A 24,211-nucleotide genomic window follows, 5' to 3' on the forward strand; every position below is an offset into this window, starting at 1 on the left:
AACTTCAAGTTTTCTTTTTTTTTTATGTAAAACCAATCAATCTTTTAATTTTAAATATAATTTTAAATTTCTATTTTAGTTATAAAATATAATATTTAAATAATTTAGAGATCTTCAACAATTGCACCCTAAAATTTCATGATGCAAATCTTATGTTCACAATCTGAAGAATAAATAAATAAGTTATGAGTTCGATAATCTATACATAATTATTACTCCAATAGTAAAATAGCTATTACCATCACCACAAGAAAAAATTTATTATGACAATAAAATGACTAAAAACATATCTATCAATGGTAAAACTTTCATAACAAATGTGTGTAACGGTCCCGAAAATTCAAATTAAAATGTATGTATTAAAAATCTCAAATGCGGAAGCGTAATAATAAAAATTTGATTAACATCCCTTACACAATAACCAAAACGTACTCAAAATATGAAGGAACAACTAACTAAAAGAGATACTCGAAATAAGAACTATAAATATAACTACGAAGTTTTTAGGCGTCCCTTTCGCCATCTTCCTGCGGAACGGGCTCCGGAACAACGTTTTCCTGATCTGAAATGGTTAAATAAGGAATAAGCTACACCAGCTCAGTAAAGACATCACAATATCTCACCGTCACGGAAGTAAAGGTGGGTAGAAAACAAAAATGACCAATGAAGCATAATTTATAACAAATTCTTTTATTAACATAAAAACCTTTACTGTCCACTTACCTCGGTGAGATCCATGAAAACAACATATGAAAATAATAACCTTGTAATATCATGAAATCATACACACTTTATAACATAATACATATCATACCTTTACATTTCAATCATCAGAAAACAGATTTCCTCTTTTACCAACCTACTAGTATCCCTGGGGATCCATAGGGGGTCTCCGCTACACGTGAATCATTAACATTTACAACTTGATTCCAGGGCCGTCCCCATACCCCGTCCGGTATGGGCGCCAAAACTATGAATCTCAATACCCCGTCCAGTATGAGGGTGAAACGGGCCGTCCCCATACCCCGTCCGGCATGAGAGACCACATTCCCGGTAGGGTTCCCTACGAACCTGGTCCGTCCACCATCTCCTAGGATATCTAGTCAGGCTGTCCACATTTTTCACTTATCAATTCACATAACATTTTTGCATTTTTTCTTAATCTCAATCATCCAATCATACAAAACATGTAAACCAGTAATTGACACCAAATAAGACAATACAGTACCCGGTTCACCATAATACAAACTATAATAAAAGAAACCATGATTCATGCATACGAGACCATAACATAATTACATCAGATATCATACTGCATTTAATACTGAAAATTAGATCAAACAATAACAGACCAACACTGTATTAGACTCGGGCCCCATTGGCAACCTAAATTAATTATACATCTATAAAGTCATACAGTACAGTTTAATTATTTATTTAGCTTTAATACCGTGATAGGAAATAGGGTGAGGGGTCCTTACTTGTTTCGGGATCTGAATACTGCTCTACAGTGCGCCTACAGGCTGTCCCTAATTTTCCTGATTTTTTTCCGAAAAACTGAAACGCACTATCGGTACCTGCACGTGTCCCAAAAAATCCTAAATCAGACCTAGGGCCCCTTTCGGCTAATATCGAAATTCCGGCACGGCGGCTCCACCGTGCTCCGGCGACGGCACTGCCGCTTGCGGCGGTGATTCGCCTCGGGTTGGCCATTTTCGGCCGAATTCGGCCACACTTGCATCGGTCCTTGCGATAAAACAACCCCAGGGCCCTCGGTGGGCCAAAAAATCACGAAAAATCGAAACTTACCGGCGGCGGTGCTCTCGGGTGCGGCGGCTCCTCTGGCGTGAGTCGCGTTTTGATGTTCGGCTCCAATCAACCTGTAGAGAAAAGAACGGTGATCATAGTGGTATAAAATTTGCATCGAACGGAAGTCGGGAAGGGCCTCATCGGAGGCAAAAACAGAGGGGAGGTGCGGCGGCGTCGCTGGGCTTCGGTTGGGTTTTTCGACCGTTTGGCTGGTGGTTTGGCTCCGGTTTGGCCATAGGCGAACTCAGCATCGAAAAACGAGCCAGGAAGAGAAAATTTACCTCGATCGGCGGTCGGAAACTTCCCCGGTGCGGCGGCGGGTGGTGGCAGCCGGCTCCTCTGGCAAGGCACTGGCGGCTAGGGTTTTGTGGTCAGGTGTGGGTGGGGTTTTTTATACCCTTTACCTTTTAATCTCAACCGTCCATCAAGATTAAATCTGGACCGTTCGATCGCGATTTAATTGGGATTAAATCTGGGCCGTCCATCGCGATGCAATTTGGGCCGTCCGTGCCTGATTGAATCTGGGTCGTCCGATCGCGCGTACGCGGATCGCCCACGTGGCCCGTCTCGTGTCAGCACTTTCTTGCCACGCGGCATGTCCTGGTTGGCCGGCACTGCTAACCGGGCCGCTGACGTGGCTGCTAACGTGGGACAATTTTTTTAAATTGCGTTTTGACCCCCGGTTTCCGATTTTCTTTTCAAAAATACCGGCAGAATCCAAATTTTCACTCATTTTTCCCAAAATCAATTTCAATTAAATTCAAATAATATTTTTACCTAATTTTATCATTATTATTATTTTTATTTTCATTAAATTAAATTAAATCAAATTAAATTAATTAAAAATCTAAAAAATTCAAATACAAAAAAAAATAATAATAATAATAATAAAAATAAAATTAAGATTAAAATACTTGGGTGTTACATGTGTGTTATAGTAATCGCGATTTTATTCATTATAAATATGGCACTTCATTAGTGACAAAACGTTCCTACCAAATATTTGTTGCATTAATTACACTTTTATTCATCACATACATTATACTCTATTAGTGACTAATTATTAGTGAGTCGCTATCACTTTCTCCTATTATGATAGTATATTTTTAGTCACTATTTAAATAATGTATTTATGACATTTATTTTGTCATTTACATATATAATTATTGTGACAAATATATGTCATTTATAAAAATAATAATAGTGGCATTTCTTATACAATTTGTGGCCAAATTCTATTAAGCTTTTAAGATAATGACATGTATAATTATTGTGATAAAAAATAATTTTCAGTGCTTTATATTTTTTATATAAACTACAACACTGAATGTTTCATTGATAAACAAAAAGTCTATAAAATACAATTGTACATCGTACAAAATTTTATTAGTTAATCAATACCCACAAAACGATATATTATTATAAGAACACAAAGTTACCACAAAAGCTCCTGTATATTTCTTTTATGTCATCTTAATAATAAAATAAGGTACTTAAGTATATAAAAGAATATTAGAATTAGACTATAACCTCCTAAAATTATACAAGAAATATAGAGAAGATATTAACAAAGTATAAAAAAAAAATCATAAAATAGAAAAGTGTCCTAATCCCTTTTATTGGTATTTTTTCCATCAAGTTAAACTTGCAATATAAGAATGACTTTAAAGTTCTCTCACCCTTCTATCGGCATCTATTTCATATTGTAAAAACATAAAGCAGTTCTAATACGAGAAACTTTTAACATCGTCATCAACTAGTACAATATTTCATGATTATGACTATACGAGACCAATATATATGTATTATAATCTTTACCATAAAGCAATGTTACTTACTAGTTCCAATAAAGAAAAAGCAATTCATAATATATCCACCATTTTCTAAAATTAACATTTAAGGTTTTCTTTATTAAATTTTCAAATAAAATATATATATCTACATATTAGTGCATCATTTACATAATTAAATATGTACAATTTTGATGTCCAATAGATCTTAATCACGATTAATTCCAAATAAAGAAGAAATTACTCTATACAATAAAATAATACAAAAATAATTAGTAAGTTTAATACGTAAATAATTCTTTTAGAATGTTTATTAATCTTAAAAAGTACATGTAAATAATATTTATGAGTAAAAATTTACTATAAATGATAAAAAAATGACGAAACATATTTGCAATACAATTCAAAAACAAGTACTTTATTATTATTTTAGTTACATGTAAATACATTTTCATAACTAAATATGTACAACTACAAACCACAACCACAGTTATTTCTTAAAAAAGAAGATAGATCAAATCATCGCCACAATAAAAAATGTAAAAACAATTAGTATCTTTAATGTATAGATATCAAAATGTAGCTCATTAGGAAAAGAATTTCCATATGCTACACATTTTCTCTACTTTAAAAAAAAAATTGATCATCAATCAATTGAAAACAAAGACAAAAAATATGGCACTTACTCAAACTACTCTTTATTAATTTTTAAATCTTAGAAAAGATTAAAATTTTTAAGTCATATTTTCAAATAATTAACTATTATAATGAACTTTAAAATTAGAACATGAATGAGTAAATTGTTTAGACTAATCTCATCATTGATGCACATTATAGACGGATCGAATGGAAAAATTGCATATGTTTTAGCTATTCTCACATATCTCATATTTTTCCTGGAAGTTGTAATACCCTAATTTTATTCGGATTAATTTTCATTCTTTTTAATTTTGAAGTATAGAATTATTAGTATTATTAAAACTATTGTTATTATTATTATTATTAAAATTATTATTATTATTATTATGGCTTAAATAGTAAATTAACTCTTATACTATTCAAACTTTTTTGTTCAAACTTTTTGTAAATTTTATATTAGCTCCTATACTTTCATATTATTTCTAAACAAACACTTTCATTTAATACTGTTAAAAACACCATTAAGCCATTGCCACGTGTATGTCCATGTGGCATTGACTTATTACATTTTTTTGCCACATCATTTTTCCACCTCATGAAACATAGATTGAGGAGAGAAGCTTGAGAAAATTATCAAACAAGGGGACATCACAAAATAGATCATTGAAGAGGAAGAATCAATTCTATTTCATTCCTATTTAACTCGATCAAGAGTGCACAACATGGAAGGAGGCAAAAGTCCTTGAACTGAACAACCCAATAATGCTCTTATTCAAAGATCGAATAAGAAAGATCAAAGGATGGACTGGATGGACCATATTCTGTAGCTAATCTTAGAGAAGCTCGTTACTGTTGCATAATCCCTTCGCACCAATGATAATTTAGGTGGACAAAGAGCTAGTACCGCAAGTATAAAATAAATTTACAATCGTATATTGCCAAAGACTCCCTGATGCGGAACTTGAAGATCAAAGATGACATCCATAACTCCATATATATTTAATATAGATAACTTAGCATCCTAAACAAATCCTCCATACCAAACCTACAACTAACCTGTAATTGAAAACTTAGGTAATTGGGATGAAAGAAGTAAGAATGAATGAACGACGCAAGATAACTTGATAAGTTAACTCAATTCTTGATGCAACAAGAAGAAAAAGAATTCTCACTTGTCAAAGTTCTACCAAAAGTAATGAAATTCATTCATTAATCGAAGTATGCCATATTACATTAAAAAATGATATTTATAGCCTAAAACACTTATATTCTGCCAAAGGATCATAATTAGATGACTTAGAAAAATATAAACACTAGAAAATAACATAGGAAAACATGATATTAAATTAACTAAGAAGATTTGGTATTAAATGACCTAAAAAATATGATATTAAATAATCTAGAGAAGCATGTTATTAAATGATCTAGGAAAACATGAATAGAATTTAATGACCAAAATGATCTTAGACATTCATTCTGAATTTTGCTCACACACTTAGACGAAATTAATTTTTTGCTCCTTTGATTCTTTAAACAATCCACATGTGCTAAGTTTTTGTTGTATCCATCTTTGTACAAAGTCTTGAAATGTATATTTTAGTTTCTTGGCTTGAAATCTTGTGATTGGATCAGCTGACATTGTAATATCTTCTTCATGCTTCTCTTTAATGCCTTTTAAACTTATATCTGCATCACTCCCCCTCAATAGCTCGTCCACATATCAAGACAGCCTCCTGTGATTAGTATTACTGACTCAAGTTATAATATTCTTATTTACCTAGAAGTAGAAAGAAATGAAATGAAAAAACACATACAATTTTTACAAAAAAACTATTAATGATGTGAACACAACAAAGTCACAAAAAAACTTGAAATTCCAAGTAGTATTTTGAGAACTGGAGGGAAAAAAAAGTCTCATCTACACAGGATCTCGCTCCCCCATGAAGAGTTTATCCCAAATAAAAATTTTTCATTTAAATTTCATGAAAAATTCAATGCCAATGAGAAAACTACTTATGATTAAAAAGAAGAGTCTTAGAAGAAAACCAAGAATGCATCTTAAAAAGAAAAGAACTCACAGGAAGAGTTATAGAGGAGAAAGAATTCCTTCCCCTGCGGGAATCCTACCCGAGGGAAAATTCTCACTTATCTTCCTTTTGGTGACCGAATTAAAGGAAAATTGGGATTCATTTTTTAATAGAGTTTAAAATAAATTAGTGAACTACAGGCATAGGAATTCTACTTTAGAGGGAATGAAAAATCATTAAACAAAGAAGCAAGAAGAATTCAAGGTGAATTTGACCAAAATATTCCAGGCCAAATCCCATCCTTACTTTTCTCATAGATAATGTTGGATTATTTTTTAGATTTTTTCCTTAGATTTTCTCATAAATTTTCTCTTTGATTATTTACTAGATTTTTTTCCTAGAATTTCTCATAAATTTTCTCTCGGATTATTTCCTAAAATTTTTCTTCGATTTTCTTATTGATTTCTCATGGAAGATGAATTCTTTTCTACTTCAACATGAAAGCTTCTAAAGCATCTTTAAACTCAATTTCTACCACAAGAATTAATTAAATATTAAAGACCAAATCTAAGTCAAATAATGTATATGGTGAATTCAGCAACAACACTCTTTCACCTCAAGAGAGAAAAGTTTGTTTTAATTAAGTTGCTTATTTTAATGATTATTTTAATACTTTTCTAAATTAAGCTAAGTAAAGGAATTTAATTAGGATTCTAGTTTTTGAGCTTTATTCAAATATGTAAGGTGAATATCTATATAAATGCCATCACTCTTAAGTTGTAATTCAATTCACCAATTATGCTCTAATAACCCTTAATTAATTTTAATATATTTAAATTTAATGTATAAATATAATTTTTAAATTTTTATTTAATGTAAAGACGAAGAAAAATAGGTAGATGATGAAATTGAAAATAATTTTAGAAAAAATGGGTGAAAATTTGGGTTCTAGGGTATTTTTAAAAGAAAAATCAGAAACTGTGAGTTAAAATATAATTTAAGAAATGTGTCACATAGGATGCCCAGTCTACAGCCCCGACGAATTGGAGCGCGCTGCGTGGCAAGGCACATTGGCGCGGTGCCATGCAGAAGGCCACGCTGGCAATCTGCATGACCGCGATCGAACGGTCCAGATTTGTTTCTGCGCGTGTAGACGGTCCGGATCTGTTTCTCCTTTAAACACAATCGTAGGATCCAGATCAAATCAAGATGAACAGTTTAGATTCACTTTCTTTTTAAACATGATCGGACGGTCTAGATCAAACACTATGGACGGTACAGATTAAAAAGAGACGGATATAAATATCCCACTTTACACCAAACCCTAACCCTAGCCACCAAATCTCCCTCCCCCCCTTCCGCTGGAGAAGAAGAATCAGTTATCGGGAAGGGAGTCGATCGCCTCCCGCTGCTGTGCCGGAGCCACCTCCGACCGCCTAAAGAGGTAAAAAATTTTCCATTTGCTCAAGTAGGCCACCCTGCCCATTCCAATCACTTGGGAATAATTCTTGATGGTCTTTAATCCACAATATCTTCCAGAGAATCTTCGATATTTGAAAGAAATGGAGTTTACACACCTGATCCAGGGTGACATGACTGTATCAGAATATGTCTGAAAGTTCCTAGAGTTGGGACGGTATTCCCCTGAGAGCATGAAGGATGAAGGCAGAAAGGCAAGAAGGTTCGAGTAGGGCCTCTGTCTTTAAATCAGACAGTTGTATGTATTCGAATTCAGTACTTACTCGGTTGTTCTGGCGAAAGCATAGCTTTTGGAGAGGAACCTTTGCATTTTTTCTCCAGCAGTAGGGAATCTCAGGCCCCCCTGGTTTTACACTGCAGATCAGTACCTACTGCACCTACTCAGCAGAACAAGAAACTCAGGCCAATGACTCAGGCTCCTCCTCATATTCCAACAACGGGATGCGGCAGGACTTGCCAACACTATGGCAAGGATCATGGGGACCAACCTGCTATCGCCTCACTAATACTTGCCCTATATGTGGGAGTGTCCAGCATTACGCGAGGGAGTACCTGAGGAATTAGAACCAAACCAGACCTCTTATCTAGGGCAGTGCTTACAACCTCACCTAGCAGGATGCAGAGGCAAACCCAGACGTGATACAAGATACATACACTATATGTAATCATCTTGCACATGTTTTGATAGATACTGGTGTCTTACATTCATTCGTTTCACATGCTTTTGTATCAAATTTGAATGTATTACCTGAAAAATTTGATTCTGTATTATTTGTGTATACTTCTGGGAGTATGACATTACTAGGGGAGATTATATACAGAGCCTGTGTCATAAATATAGCAAATAAAAAATTGAGTGTTGACCTAATAGAGATTGACACGAGAGACTTTGATGTAGTCCTAAGAATGAACTGGCTAGCACGTTCATGCCACCGTAGATTATCTTAAGAAGAAGCTTGTATTCAACCCTCTTAATGAAAAGTCATTCACAAATTAATAAAATTCTCTAACATTTTTTCCCTCTTGGCAATTTTTCCTATTAACAAGTGCTTTAACTTGGTTTTTTTCTCTAACTAGGCAAATCCAAGAAAGAAATTTGTATTCAAAAGATTTTAATAGTTCGAGACTTTCCAGATGTGTTCTCGGATGAACTACCCAGACTGCCAGTGGACAGAGAAGTTGAATTCACTATAGACCTTCAGCTAGGCACCCAGCCTATTTCAGTTGCCCCTTACCGCATGAACCGTGTTGAGATGGAGGAGTTGAGGAAACAGATCAATGAATTACAGGATAGTGGATTCATCCGACATAGTGTGTCCCTTTGGGGGTGCTGGAATCACATTTGTAAAAAAAAGGGATGGGACATTAAGGTTATGTATTGACTATAGAGGACTGAATCGGGTCACGATCAAGAACAATAACCACTCCCCCCAAGATCAATGACTCTTTTGATCAGTTGTAGGGTGCCAAAGTTTTCTCTAAAATAAACTTGTGCTCTGGTCACCATCAGGTAAAGATTAAGGCAGAAGACATTCCCAAAATAATCTTTTAGAGCAGGTACGGACATTATGAATTCTTGGTCATGCCATTTGGACTAACTAACACACTAGCCATTTTCATAGATCTGATGAACAGGATTTTCAGACAATTCCTAGATCAGTTCATCATTGTATTTATCGATGATATCCTGCTCTATTCAAAAAGTAGAGAGGAGCCAAATGGTCATGCCATTTGGACTAACTAACACACTAGCCATTTTCATAGATCTGATGAACAGGATTTTCAGACAATTCCTAGATCAGTTCATCATTGTATTTATCGATGATATCCTGCTCTATTCAAAAAGTAGAGAGGAGCATGCTCATTATCTGACTTAAGTTTTGCATATCCTCAGAGAAAAGAAGTGTATGCAAAGATGAGTAAATGTGGGTTCTGGCTCGAGCATACCACCTTTTTAACGCACATCATATTAAGTGATGGAGTGTCAGTAAACCCCGAAAATGTTGAGGCAGTGCTCGGCTGAAAAAAATTAACCTCGGTCATGGAGATTCGTAGCTTTCTGGGAATGATAGGTTATTACTGCAGGTTTGTAGAAGGATTTTCTAGTCTACCTACTCCTTTGACCTAGCTCATAAAGAAGAATGTCGAGTTTGAGTGGAACGAGGACTGTGAAAGGAGTTTTTTAGAACTAAAAAGTGGTTGACTACTGTACCTGTGTTGGTCTTGTCGAGTGGAACAGGTGGATATACAGTTTATAGTGATGCCTTCTACCTGAGGTTGGGTTATGTTCTGATGCAGTATGGAAAGGTCATAGCTCATGGGTCCAGTCAGTTGAAGAGTCATGAGAAAAACTACTCCATCCATGATTTAGAATTTGCTGCGATTATTCACGCTTTGAAGACTTGGCGCCATTACTTGTATGAGGAGACATACTCACTCAAGAGGACCTCAACATACGTTAGAGAAGATGGATAGAACTCCTCAAGAACTATGATTATAACATCTTGTATCACACTGGTAAGGGCAACGTTGTAACTGACGCACTCAGCAGAAAAAAGTGCAGGTATATTAGTTCATCTAATGGTTTCAGAATGTAGGGTAATAAGGGCCACACATCAGGTACAATTTCAAGACCTGAGGAGAGTCACATGTTTGGCCCACGTAACTATTCAACCTGAGTTGATTCAAAGAATAAAGGAAGCCCAATCCATCAATTCCACCCTAGCAGCCCTCAAGAAGGATGCATAACAAGGAGTTAATTTAGAATTTCGAGTCTCTGCTAATGGGTTGCTTAGATTTCAGGATAGGGTGTGTGTTCTATGTAATAATGAGCTGAAAAGGGACATCATGATAAAGGCCCATAGCTTAAAGTTTGTCATGCATTTCAGAAGCAATAAGATGTATCAAAGTATGCGATCCCGATTTTAGTGGAACAGGATGAAAAGAGATGTCACCGACTTTGTTTTCAAGTGTTTGGTATATCAGCAAGTTAAGGTAGAACATCAATTCCCTGGCAGGTTACTTCAGCCATTACCAATTCCAGAGTGAAAGTGAGAATATATCACAATAGATTTCAGGACAGGATTACCTAGGGCGCACTCGAAACATGATGTCATTTGGGTAATTGTTGACCAACTCACTAAGTCTTCCCACTTTTTGGCCATTAGGATGACCGACCCCTTGGATAAGCTAACAAGAATGTATATCCGGGAGATAGACAGGTTACATGGAGTGCCAGTGACAGTAGTGTTCGGTAGGGACCCTAGGTTCACTTCTCGATTTTGGTCTAGTTTTCAGCAAGCTATGGGATTGAAACTGTCTTTTAGTACTGCATTTCATCCTCAGATTGATGGACAATCAGAAATGACGATCTGCACATATGAGGATATGCTCCGAGCTTGTGTTCTTCACTTTAGGGGCCATTAGGATGATTATTTACCCATAATATAATTTGCCTACAATAACAACTACCAAACAAGTATTGGCATGCTTCCGTACGAGACATTGTATGGCTGCCCATGCAGATCACCGATCTGTTGGGAGAAAGTGGGTGATAGAAGATTGTTTGGTTCAAATCTTGTGGAGGAGACTACAGTCAAAATAGTTAAAATCAAGAAGAACATGCAGACGGCTAATAGCAGACATAAAAGTTATGCGGACACCCGAAGGAGGGATTTAGAATTTGAGAAAGGTGATCGAGTGTTCCTTAAGGTCACTTCGTTTAAGGGAATCAGTAGGTTTGGTAAGAGGGAGAAACTAAATCCTAAGTTTATTAGGTAATTTGAAATCTTAGATAAAATTGACACTGCCGCCTACAGACTGGCATTGCCTCCATAATTCCCTAAGGTCCATAATGTGCTTTATGTGTCCATGCTACGCAAGTACAACTAGGACCATTCTTAAGTCTTGGCCCACGAGCCTCTTTCACTCTAGGAGGATCTATCCTACGAGGAGGTACCAGTCAGTATTGTGGACTAAAAGAGCAGAGTACTCCACAACCGAAAAAATTTCATTTTTAAGGTCCTATAATAGAATCACACACAGGGAAAGTCACATGGGAGCTAAAATAATACTTCAAAGCCAAATATTCCCAATTGTTTGATTGAGTGAGAGAGAAACAAATTTGAGGGAACAATTTTTTTTAAGGGATGGAGAGTTATAATAACCCTTAATTAATTTTAATATATTTAAAATTAATGTATAAGTATAATTTTTAATTTTTTAAATTTTTATTTAATATAAAAACAAAAAAAAAATAGGTGAATGATGAAATTGAAAATAATTTTGGAAAAAAGAGGAAAAAATTCGGGTTTTATGGGTGTTTTTGAAGAAAAATTAGAAATTAGGGGTCAAAATGTAATTTAAAAAAATGTGCCATATATGACACTTAGTTAGCAGCCCCGACGAATCGGAGTCCGCTGTATGGCAAGGCACGCCAGTGTAGTGCCGCGCGGAAGGCCACGCTGGCAATCTACGTGACCACGATCGGGCGGTTCAGATTTATTTTCGTGTGTGTGGACGGTCCGGATCTGTTTTCCCTTTAAACGCGATCATACAGTCTAGATCAAATTATGATGAATGATCCAGATTCACTTTTTATTTAAATGCAATCGGACGGTCCAGATCAAATCACAATGAACATTTCAGATTTACTTCCTATTTAAATGCGGTCGGACGGTTCAAATCAAACGTGATGGATAGCCCAGATTAAAAGGAGACAGATATAAATACCCACTTCACACCAAACCCTAACCCTAGCTGCCAGACCCCCCCGTCAGAAAAGAAATTCTAGTTGTCGGAAAGGGAGCCGATCGCCTCCCACTGCCGTGCCGGAGCCAACTCTGACTGCCAAAATAGGTAAAACCAAATTTTATTTTCTCGAAATTCGATTTTGAACATCCCTATGGCCAAATTAGAGGAAAAAGACTGGTGGATGCGCCGAAAACTGCGAGTAAAGCCTTGCGGCATCGTCGCAGGAAAAATAAAAAATGGCCTCCGATGAGGCCCTTCTCGATTCCTTTTTCATGCAAGTTTTCTACCATTGTAATCACCATTTCTTTTTCTACTGGTTGACCGAAGCAAAACACCCAACCGCGAAGGTGAGCCGGTGGAGCACCACACCAAAAACTCCACCACTGATAAGCCTCTATTTATTGATTTTTTTCAGCCAACCTCGGCCTCTTAATGTTTTTTCTCACAGGGAGGAGTAAAAAATAGGCTGAAATTAGTCAAAACTGGAAGAAAATGGCTAGCTCGAGGCAATCCGCCACTGGAAGCGGCAGTGCCATCACTAGGGCACGGTGGCGCCGCCGTGCTGGAATCCCGAAATTGGCCGAAAAAGGTTTCGAACATCGATTTTTATATTTTTGATATATTTTTAGGTACTTGAAGCGTGTTTTAATCCCCGAAAAAAAATTTAAGAAATTCGGAGACCGCCAATAAGAATCCCTCACCTTATTCCTTGTTATAGAAATAAAGTCTATTTATAAATAATAAGGTATTTTGCGTGATTTAGAAACATCGATAATTAAAGGTTACTAATAGAGTATGAACTGGTTATTTATTGTTATTTTTCATGTTTTAATTGATTAATTGATTTTATAGTTTCGAATGCATGATAATATACTACAATTGGTATAATGATTTATTTGTGTCCTTTGATGCATGTATTACTTATTTTGCATCGTTCACTGTTAAATTGGAAAACTAGAAAATTAAATGTAAACGAAAAATTGCTTGATTAAGTGAGTGAATGAATGGTAGCCTTACTGGATATCCTGTGAGATGATGGATGGATAGGGTACATAAGGAACTCTACCGTGAACGTTGCCTCATACTGGACGGGGTATGGTGGATTGGTACTTTGGCGCTTATACCGGACATGGTATGGGGACAACCCGTTTCACCCTCATACCAGACGGGGTATTGAGGGATGATACTTTTTATGCTCATACCAGACGGGGTATGGGGATGGTCGATTAATGAAAATGTGGAATAAGGGTTCACGCGTAGTGGAGACATCCCTATGAACTCCCTTGGATACCAGTAGGCAGATAAAATAGAAAGGTTGTTACTCTAGTTCATTGTACATGAGATTATGAGATTGTTTGTGTCATTGCCTCTATAGGTCAGTTTTGAAAATGTCACTACGGTAAGTATAAAATAAATGATTTTACTTATGATAAATGGATTTAGTTAAAATAAAAGCTCCATTAGTTGTTTTCATAATTTTTACCAATCTTTATTTTTGTATCGGTGAGTAGTATGACATTCTTACTGGGCTAGTGTAGCTCGCGCTTTCATAACCATTTCAGATCAAGAGAACTAAGATTTAGATCCCGATCCACAAGAAGATTGCGAGTAGGACATTCAGTTTGTTTACTTTTCATTTTTTTCTTTGATTATTAATTATTCTTTTAGAATGGTCATTCCCGTAGCCTTATAGGGTATTCTGAATTATTGTGTAAGGAATGTAAACCCTAATACTATTATTTTGTTTTCGCACTTAATTTATAATTTACTTCCTTTCAAGTTCCAAGTCATTACAGTTATGCCAAATTAATAAAATTAAGGTTTGTTTTGTGATAATACTTAAAAATGATATCATTATCATCCACTTTTGAGTTGTTAAATTTGGTGGTATATTATCTAATATGATGTATTTTCTATATTTTGTTGCAGGACATGGGATAAGGACAAAATAAGGGAAAACAACATGAAAAGAGGAAGAGTTCGCGAAAAGAATTATCAACTAAAAACAAGCCTTAGATAAGGATTGGGTTTAGCAATCAGCAACAGATCCTACCCCAGAGAATTTAGCCTTAGGCAAGGCTAAGGGTCGCGCACAATAGTTGGTTTAAATAAAACATATGTTTCTTAAATCTGAAAAGATCTTGTGCTGGCTGAAATTTAAGGATAAAAAATCAAGAGGAATCATTTTGAAAGCTAGGGATATGCAAAAATCGAGGAAAGATCCCAATTAAGAAAAAAAAAAGAGAAAACCCCACCATTTTTGGTTATAAAAGACGAACTGCACAGTAGAATCAACATCTATCTTTTCCTGACAACACTCACAGCAGGGGTTGAAGATTCCGCACCCTTTTTTCATATCCTTTAATCTCTTCTCTTCTCATTAATCTTCAAGAATTCATTTTGTATTAAAAACCATCATGAGTGGCTAACTTTCTTTTCTTTTCCTAGTTGAGATATGGTGAACTCCCATGATATATTTATCAGATCGAATTGATTTAATTCATGTTTTATTTAAACTTTGGTATTAATTTGCTTCTTGTACCTACATATATTTGCTATTTTAAATCCATTTGAACAAAACCCATTTAACGCATATAGAAGCTGCAAGCAACAGGCCGAACTATTTAAATATCTAATTGTTTGAGCGATTCCAGCACCTAGCAATGATCAGTGTCAAACTAAGGAGGTATGTAATCTGATTGACCAGTTCACGCGGATGAATCCGACAACTTGAATTAGGTTCTTCTAGTTCTCAAGGCGTTGATAAGTTAAATCTCATGGACGTTTCCAGGACTATTTGGCAGCAAAGAACTAACTAATGAATATTTTTTGGTTGGTTTAAGAAGCATTTATGATCAACTACATTACTGGAGTTAGCTATTTCGTTGACTAGAAATTCTCCTTATAATTACTTTAGTTTCTAACATACAACCAAAAGTTTATTTAATATTTTTTTGTATATTTTTAATTTTATATTTTGCATATTGGATTCTACAAAATCTGTCATTATTTGTTTTTTATTCATTGATTAAGGAAGAAAATTAGTTTCCAAGTCCCTGTGGATTCGACCCTTTTTACCACTATTATAATATTGTTTTATTGGTTAATTAAAAATTTATTTTTAATTGATTCGCCCCATCAAATTTTGGTGCCATTGTCGAGGAGTTGAGATTAACTAATTGTTTTTCCTTTTTATGATCAGGATCGATCACGAAGAATATCTTCTTTACGATTTGGAAATTGAGAAAATTATAAAAAGCTTAAGAAACAGACCAAGCTAAAGAGAAGAACATATTAGCAGGAAACAGTTTTTGCAGACAACAGTACAACCATTGAAACCGAAGCAAAAATCGAGCAGATAACTGGGGAATTAAGGTAGTTGGTAGCCCCCCTGCCAACCACTAGTCCCTTTCTATCACTTGTCCAACTTTGGAAGCTACATTTGAGCTAAAATTTAGGTTGATTCATTTGTTGCCAAAGTTTCAAGGATTGAAGAATGAATACCTGCACAAGCATCTCAACGAATTTCATATTGTGTGCTCAAGTATAGAACCGCAAGGAGTCTCTGAAGAATAAATAAAATTGACAGTGTTCTCATTTTCTTTGGATGAAACAGCTAAAGATTGATTGTTTTACTTAACTCCTACTTGGACTAATATGGCCAAACTTTTTCTAGACATATTTTTTCTTGCCTCCATAGTTGTTGGAATAAGGAGAGAAATATGCAAAATTAAATAAAGAGAGTCGCAGAGCCTCCATAATTATTGGAAAAGATTCAAGCAGTTGTGTGCGAGTTGCCCATAACATGAAATCTTTGAACAATCTCTCATCCACTAGTTTTATGAAGGGTTTTTACCTACGGAAAGAAGAATGTTGGATACAGTTAATGGTGGTACTATAGTGAACAAAACACATCGAGAAACTAGAGATTTGATAGTAATCATGGTTGGCACTTCACAGCAATTTGGAGCAGCACAAGACACAGTGAATGAGGTAAATATTTTTTCTCAAATTTCACAACTAATTACTTTAATGCGAAATATGGTTGCAGGTAATACACAATAGGTTTGAGTTTGTGGAATTTGTGTACAATATAGACATCCTACAGACATGTGTCCCATAATTCAAGAAGATGACCAACAATATGTCTATACAATAGGACAATTTTCCAGTCAAATACAAAGGAGATATGATCAATTTTTTAACACTTGTGGTCTAGGATGGAGGGATCATCCTAACTTTAGGTATGGAGTAAGACAATAAAATTTTCAACAATATCAGGTAAGACCGCCCCCATAACAATAACTAGAACCTCCAAAACAAGATATATCTCTTGAAGAAATTTTTAAATCACTTATTCCTAACACTCAATAATTTCAACAGGAAACAAGAGCAAGCATTCAAAATTTGGAGACCCAAGTGAGCCAATTAATAGCATCTGCAGTATACTGGAATCCCAAGGCAAATTACCATATCAAATTGAGGTCAATCAAAGATAAAATGTAAGTGCTATCACATTGAGAAGTGGTAAAGGGTTGCTAGAAAATCTCAGTCGAGTAAGCCTTGGGCAAGAGTTACAGAAAAACATAGAACCAAAAGCCGTAGTTGATGGCAAGACACATAAAACAAACCCAGATTCTAACCAGCTAACACCATTTAAAATTCCTCCACCATTTTCATAAAGATTTGCACAATTTAGGAAGGAAAAAGAAGATAAAAAGATCCTAGAAACTTTCCACAAGGTTGAGGTAAACATTCATTTGCTCAATGCAATTAAAAAGGTATCTCAATATGTTAAGTTTTTAAAGGAGCTATGCACCAATAAGAAAAATTTGAATTACAATGAAAAGGTAAGTGTGGGAAAAAATGTTTCAGATATAATTCAAAGGAAACTACCCCCTAAATGCAAGGACCAAAGTATATTTTCTATTTCTTTCAAGATATGCACTTTAAAAATAAAGAAAACAATGTACGATTTAGGAGCTTCAATAAATGTCATACCTTTGTCCATTTATTTAAGGTTAAATTGTAGTCCATTAAAAGAAATAGGTGTCTTAATTCAGCTACCAGATAGATCAGTTATTTATCCTGAAGGAGTTCTAGACGATATGCTTGTCAAAGTTGATAATCTCATTTTTTCTACTGATTTTTATGTGTTAAATATGGAAGATGATAAATTATCTAATCCCTCTAATATTTTGCTAAGGAGACCTTTTCTTAGTACGACCAAAACGAAGATAGATGTGCACGATGGTACACTCACTACGAAATTTGATGGAGAAATTGCAAAATTTAATGTTTATAATGATATGAAGTATCATAGCGATGTGTCTTGTGTGTATGTAATGGATAATGTAGGTCTCCTAAGTTAAAAATATTTTGATTTAAGCCATGACGATAAGCTGAACATTGTGCTTTCTAATGACTTTGACGTGGACAATTTAAAAATTTTAGAAGAGGATCTTGTTGCTAAGAAAAATCCACAAGATATTGTGTTTGAATTGGAGGCACTTAAACCTCAAAAAAGCAACGCATCGTATGTTGACCTTTCTATTTCTGATAAAAAACGTCTACCTTTTATTTTACAGACACCAAAATTGGAGCTCAAATCGCCATTTAAACATTTGAAATATATGTTCTTGGGAGGATAAAAAACCGTTCTGGTGATAAATTCTAACAAGATAAGTAGGCTATAAGAAGACAAGCTAATTAGAGTGCTTAAAAACTGACAATGTCTAGGCTAAGACATTAAAAGGGCGTTAAATGGGAGGCAACCCATTCGGTTTTCTTTTCCTTTATTTACAAGACTTTATAAATTTATTTTCTTTTTTTTCATTATTTTTCATTTTTTTTCTATCGTCTTCTTCCTTATTTTTCTCAACTGGAAGCTTTTATGATCACTTGCAACTTTTTAATGGAGGAGGCACGCACATAATTTTTGGGTTTTAATATGGGATGTTTACATAAGCCTTGCCTAAAGCTTAGGGTACAACCACTTAGCACCTATTCTACTTATTTTTCCATAACACCTCAAATGACCAATTTGCCCTCATTACCTTATTCGTTTAGCGTCGACACCCACTTCACATTCCTCGTTTACAACCTCCACCAAACTAAATCTCCTTCACTCCAAAACACCACAAAGCAAACCAAATGAGAGAGACGATGGTTTTCCCTAGGCATGGTAGATCCAAAAACAAACAATCTTGACCCGCTAGTGAGGCAGATGAATAAACACGATCGCCTCCAACAAAAGCTGAATCTTAGGTCGCACAAGAGGAATTAACTCAATTCAATAGCTCAAGCTATGAAGATCGCCTCTCGCCTCAAGTCCAGATGATGCTTCCCAGTATATCCCACCTCCAAGTCAATTAACTAGGAGAGTTAATGTATCACTTCACTATTTCTTTTATTTCAATACCCATTCTTTGCATCACATTGGGGACAATATGTAGTTTCAGTATGGGAAGAAACATTATGCACTCTGCATCTTAGGTAGCTAGTTTTTCTTTTTGTTATATCATTTTAGGTATTTAGACCTTATATAATTTTTGTCCACACCACACATACACCTCTAACAATTTTCTTGCTCCAACCTTCACACCTACTTCTCTACTATGTTTAAATAACTCAAATGGGATATTTCAAAAATATAATTGCACTTATAACCATCTTCTAGGAACTTTAGCTTGTTTTTTATTTTTTCACATTATGAATTGTTATCTTTGATCACATATTGAATATGACTTGTTTGAGAGTTGCCTATTAAAAAAAATAATTTTCACTTATTTTTGGGTGAAATTAATACTCAGAAAGAACTTTTCTATAATTTGTCCAAAATTGTGTGCTTTGAATGAATAAATCAAATTAACTATCAAATGATGTGTGAGATGGAGCATAAAATGCACTCACAATGAAAGAAAAAATAGAAAAAATGAATTACAATCTATTCCTCTAGTGAAATGACTATGAGTAGCACCAGTAACTACTTAAAATTGTGACCAATTGAGTAATCGAGTGTATTTATCACAAATGTTTACCCTCATGTCAAAAGGTTAATGACATTTCAAGCAAGCAAAAAAGTGATCAAGTTTTTCTATTTTTGGCATGAACCAATTGCATTCATCTTTATATACCTGCACAGGTTTGGTGGCTGTTCTACTAGTATTGACTTTTCACCTCAATGAAATTTTGGTGTTAAATTTGTAAAACTCTTTCATGTCATACTTGGATGTTGTTGAAGTGATTTATTCATTGATATGGTTCCATGAAACTCAAACCTATAAATTACTAGTTGATGGTAATTTTTGCAACTTGAGGGTTAAGGTATAACATGCGAGTTGTGATGAAATGATTGGGATTAAGTGAGTTGAGGTGAAGAGATGGGAATTGATGGAGTGTACTGTGTAATACTTGAGGATAAACACAAGATAAATGTGGAGGAGTTTGATAGTGCTTAAAAATGACATTATTATCACCCATTTTTGAGTTATTAAACTTGGCGGTATGCTATCTAATTCGAAGTATTTTCTATATTTTATTGCAGGATATGAGATAAGGACAAAATAAGGGAAAACAACATGAAAAAGAGAAGAGTTCATGACAAGAATCATTAGCCCAGAAACAAGCCTTGGGTAAGGCTTGTGCTCAGCAATTAGCAGCAGGTCCTACCCTAGACAACTTAGCCTTGGGTAAGGATAAGAGTCGCGCACAGTAGCTGGTTTAAATGAAAATGCAATTTTTTTAAATATGAAAAGATCATGTGCTGATCGAGATTTAAGGATAGAAAATAAAGGGAAATCATTTTAAAAAGGTAGTGATATGCCAAAAATTAAGGAAAGATCCCAATCAAGAAAAAAGAGAAGAAATCCTAAACTTTTTTGTTATAAAAGGTGGGTCGCATAGCATAATCGACATCTATCTTCTTCCCGATGCTGTTTATAGTAGTGGTTAAAGATTCGACACCCTCATTTTATCTTTTTTCATCTCTTTTCTTCTCTTTAATCTTCAAGAATTCATTTTGTATTAAAGACCACCATGAGTGGCTAACTTGTTTTTTTTTTCTAGTTGAGATTTGGTGAACTCTAGTGATATATTTGTAAGATTGAATTGATTTAATTCATGTTTTATTTAAACCTTGATATTTATTTGCTTCATGCAGCTACATATATTTGTTGTTTTGAATCCATTTGAATAAGACCCGTCGAACGCGTGTTAAAGGTACAAGCAGCTGGCCGAACCAATCAAATCCATAATCATTTGAGCAGTTATGGCACTTAGCAGTGATCAGTGTCGGATTGAGAAGGTAAATAATCTAGTTGACTGGTTCACATGGATGAATTCAAAAATTTGAATCAGGTTCTTCTATTTCTCAAGGTTGTTGAAAAGTTAAATCTTGTGGACGTTTTTTGAACTGCTTGACAGCGAAGAATCAACTAATAAACATTTCTTGATTAGTTTATGAATAAGGATGGATTAGTTGTCTGAATATTTCCGACAACTGTAACTGATTTCTTATATTTTAGGTAAAACAAATCCTTGCATCTTTGATCAACTACATTATTGGAGCTAGCTATTTTGTCGACTAGAAATTTTCCTTATAATCACTTTAGTTTCTAACTTATAGCCAAAAGCTTGTTTAATATTTTTCTGCATATTGTGTATTTTATATTTTGCATATTGAATTCTATAAAACCCCCTTTATTTACTTTATATCGATTGGTCAATGAAGAAAATTAGTTTCCAATTATCTATGGATTCAATCCTTTTTACCACTACTACAATATTATTTTATTGGTTAATTAGAATTTTATTTTTTGTGGATTCGACACTCATCGCTTTAGCTTATGCTATTGTGATTACTCTTTGAGAGGTTCTTTAACCATCTTGTTTAGTGGAGGATTGATTCAACATATTGAGGTAATCTCTTGTGGCATTTTATCAAATTTTTTTTTTCAAATTGATTTCTTTCTTATCAAGTTCATACTTGTGGCGTTTTTAATCAATTTAAATTATTTCAATTATCGTAGTTCATAATCCCATGTGAGTTATTGGATTAAGTAGAGAGAATTTATTAAGGGATTCATGATTTTAGTTACTAATATTATATGTGGGATTTTTTATCACATTAGTTGATCATGAGTTCTACATCATTTGGTATCACAGTATAAACTCGAGATAAGTCTTACTATGCTGCATTGCATTTTGTTTTATTCTATAAGTTATCCCCTGCATATTCATAAATTTTTTATAAACAAAAAAAATATATATTTTTCATTTTACCCTCCCACCAACAACCTACATCCAAGTGTTACTTCCCACTGCTTATAGCATTGTTTCTAATCTTTCTTTTTCTTAAGAAATTTTTTTTAACGTGTTAAATTTGAGTATCTTTATTCAAGAAGAGTCAATTTCAACGCTCGATTAAGAGGTACGTAAAACACGAGTGACTGTGAGAGATTGTTATTTTCTAATAATTTTTTCTTTTAGCTTTATATCGTGAAGAACTTAACTAAATACGATACTATGTGAGAGAACTTCAATATCTACTTGACGAATGGAGGGAATCAATGCGAGAGGCATTAAGAGAGGATAAGATCCAATTATGTAATAATATGAAAAAAATCCTACTCAGTCAAGCAGAGATATATACTCCTGGAAAGGATTTCAAAGATTATTCACAAAAAAAGTCCCCACTCAAAAAAGTTAAGATTCGAGAATGAATCTTCTAGAAGAAGGGGACTCTAATGTGAGCATAAGCAAACCACAAGAAAACCTGAAAGTACAACTAGAATTTTGAGAAGTGGAGGGAAGAAAAAGCCTCACTCGCACAGGATCTCTCTCCTCCATGAAGAGTTTATGCCTAAAAAAATTTCTTCTTTTGAATTTCATGAAAAATTATAACACAGGAGGATATGGGAAGGATCGTTTTGACTCTCGAAACCTCAACTAAAACACATGCACTGTCAAAACTCAACTACCTACTTAAATCCCTCTTTTTAATTGAATCTACAATCCTAATAAAATTGCAAAAAAAAAATTAGAGAAACAAAAATGAGAAAAAGAAAGACTCCACGGACCAATCCGATAAATCGATCCCAATTCATCGGCTCAATCAAGACTTCAGAAAGCTCACCTAGCTTTAAAGAACTTGAAGAAACAAATTAGCACTTAGCTAATTTAGAGAAAAAGCTCAAAGCTTTAATTTTTATTAATTCTCAAAGTTGTTTTTTTTACAATGCTTGAGCAAAAGCCTTTATATAGGCTTTTAATTTCTATTTCTACTTAAAATATGATTTAAGAGTCTTATCCAAATTCTAATTCTTAATTTAATTAGAAAATAAATATATAAATAATTAAATAATTAAATCTTTATCCTTATCTTAAAATAATAATTTAAATAATCCTATATATAAGATTTGGCATTAAAATATTAATAAAATAATAGTCTCCTTCTCCCAAATCTTCAAAGATCTTTATTCTTCAATTTCGAGTAGAATTCCTCCTTCAATCTAAGCATATTAATCAAACATAGGATCAATTTATAACAGTTTTTGTAGTTTGGAACTCTTGTAGAAATAGAAAAGGGAGAAAAAAATCTAAATCCAAAAGAATTAAGGAGAGGCAAGCCGCATGGACTGCCTTTGGGCTTCTCGGGTTGGGCTTGGATCGCGCGGTCGTTGCCGCATAGACCTGGGTCGTACGTGTGAGCACTCTACTAGGCATAGGCCTTGCTGTATATGCATATGTGGGCTGGTATGCACATGTGGGGCATCTATTGCGTGCATCCTTAAGCATGCTGATCATTAGGGTGGGCCTACTGTGCTACAAGCTTGTTATAGTGTTCGGGTTGCTGCTGCTCTTCCCAAATATGTGTGTTAGTGCACATGTCAGCAAAGGCCTTCCAAGGCTGCTGCATAATTGGGCTGTGAACCCCTTGGCTATGAGTCTCGACTCTTCTTGGACCTCATCTTGTTCTCTTTTCAGATTAGGCCAATATATAGATCCCCATATTAATCTTCAAGCCCTTTAAGCACACTTGGGCCTCAAGCTTTTTTTGAGCAAACTTGGCACATTCATTGGAATAGTCCCAATTAGGAAAGTGTTCAGGAATGGATTTAATTTCATGTTATGGGTGTTCCTGTTTAGGCAATATATTTTTACTTTCTAATTTAAAGCGATCCTATTTAAGAAATAAAAAGATGTTGGATTGGGCTTGCCTATTTGGGATGGGACCTAGGGGACCTACGTGTGCACGTCTGTTGTGTAGAAAAAAACTCGTGGGTAATTACTATGCAAGAGTCTAAATTTTCATGGAGTTCCCCCTTGATACGGGATTTCATCTTTGGAACTAATCTTGGGCCATCTAGGATCATGTCATCCCCTCTTTCTTAAAAAAGATTCACCCTCAAATCTGGTCCTTCATCAAAAGGAGAATGATTAGTGATAACAAAAGAAAGCTCACTATACTTGTCTAGCTCGTCAACTCCAGTATTGATGTGGTTCATAATTGGAATCACACTTTCTCCTATATCATGTAAGATATCATCATTAGAAATAAAAGAATTAACAGCTAAACATGGCTCATCTTGGTGGCTGGCTTCTTTTTTTCTTTTGTATCTTTTATGATGGGGTGTTTTACTTTTGCAAGAGCTTGAATCTCGTCTTGAATAGGAAGGTTTTCTGTCACATCATGATATGGTCGAGCCATATCTT

Source organism: Carica papaya, chromosome 2 (assembly GCF_054855325.1).
Source record: "Carica papaya isolate Zhongbai chromosome 2, ASM5485532v1, whole genome shotgun sequence".
NCBI lineage: Eukaryota > Viridiplantae > Streptophyta > Magnoliopsida > Brassicales > Caricaceae > Carica > Carica papaya.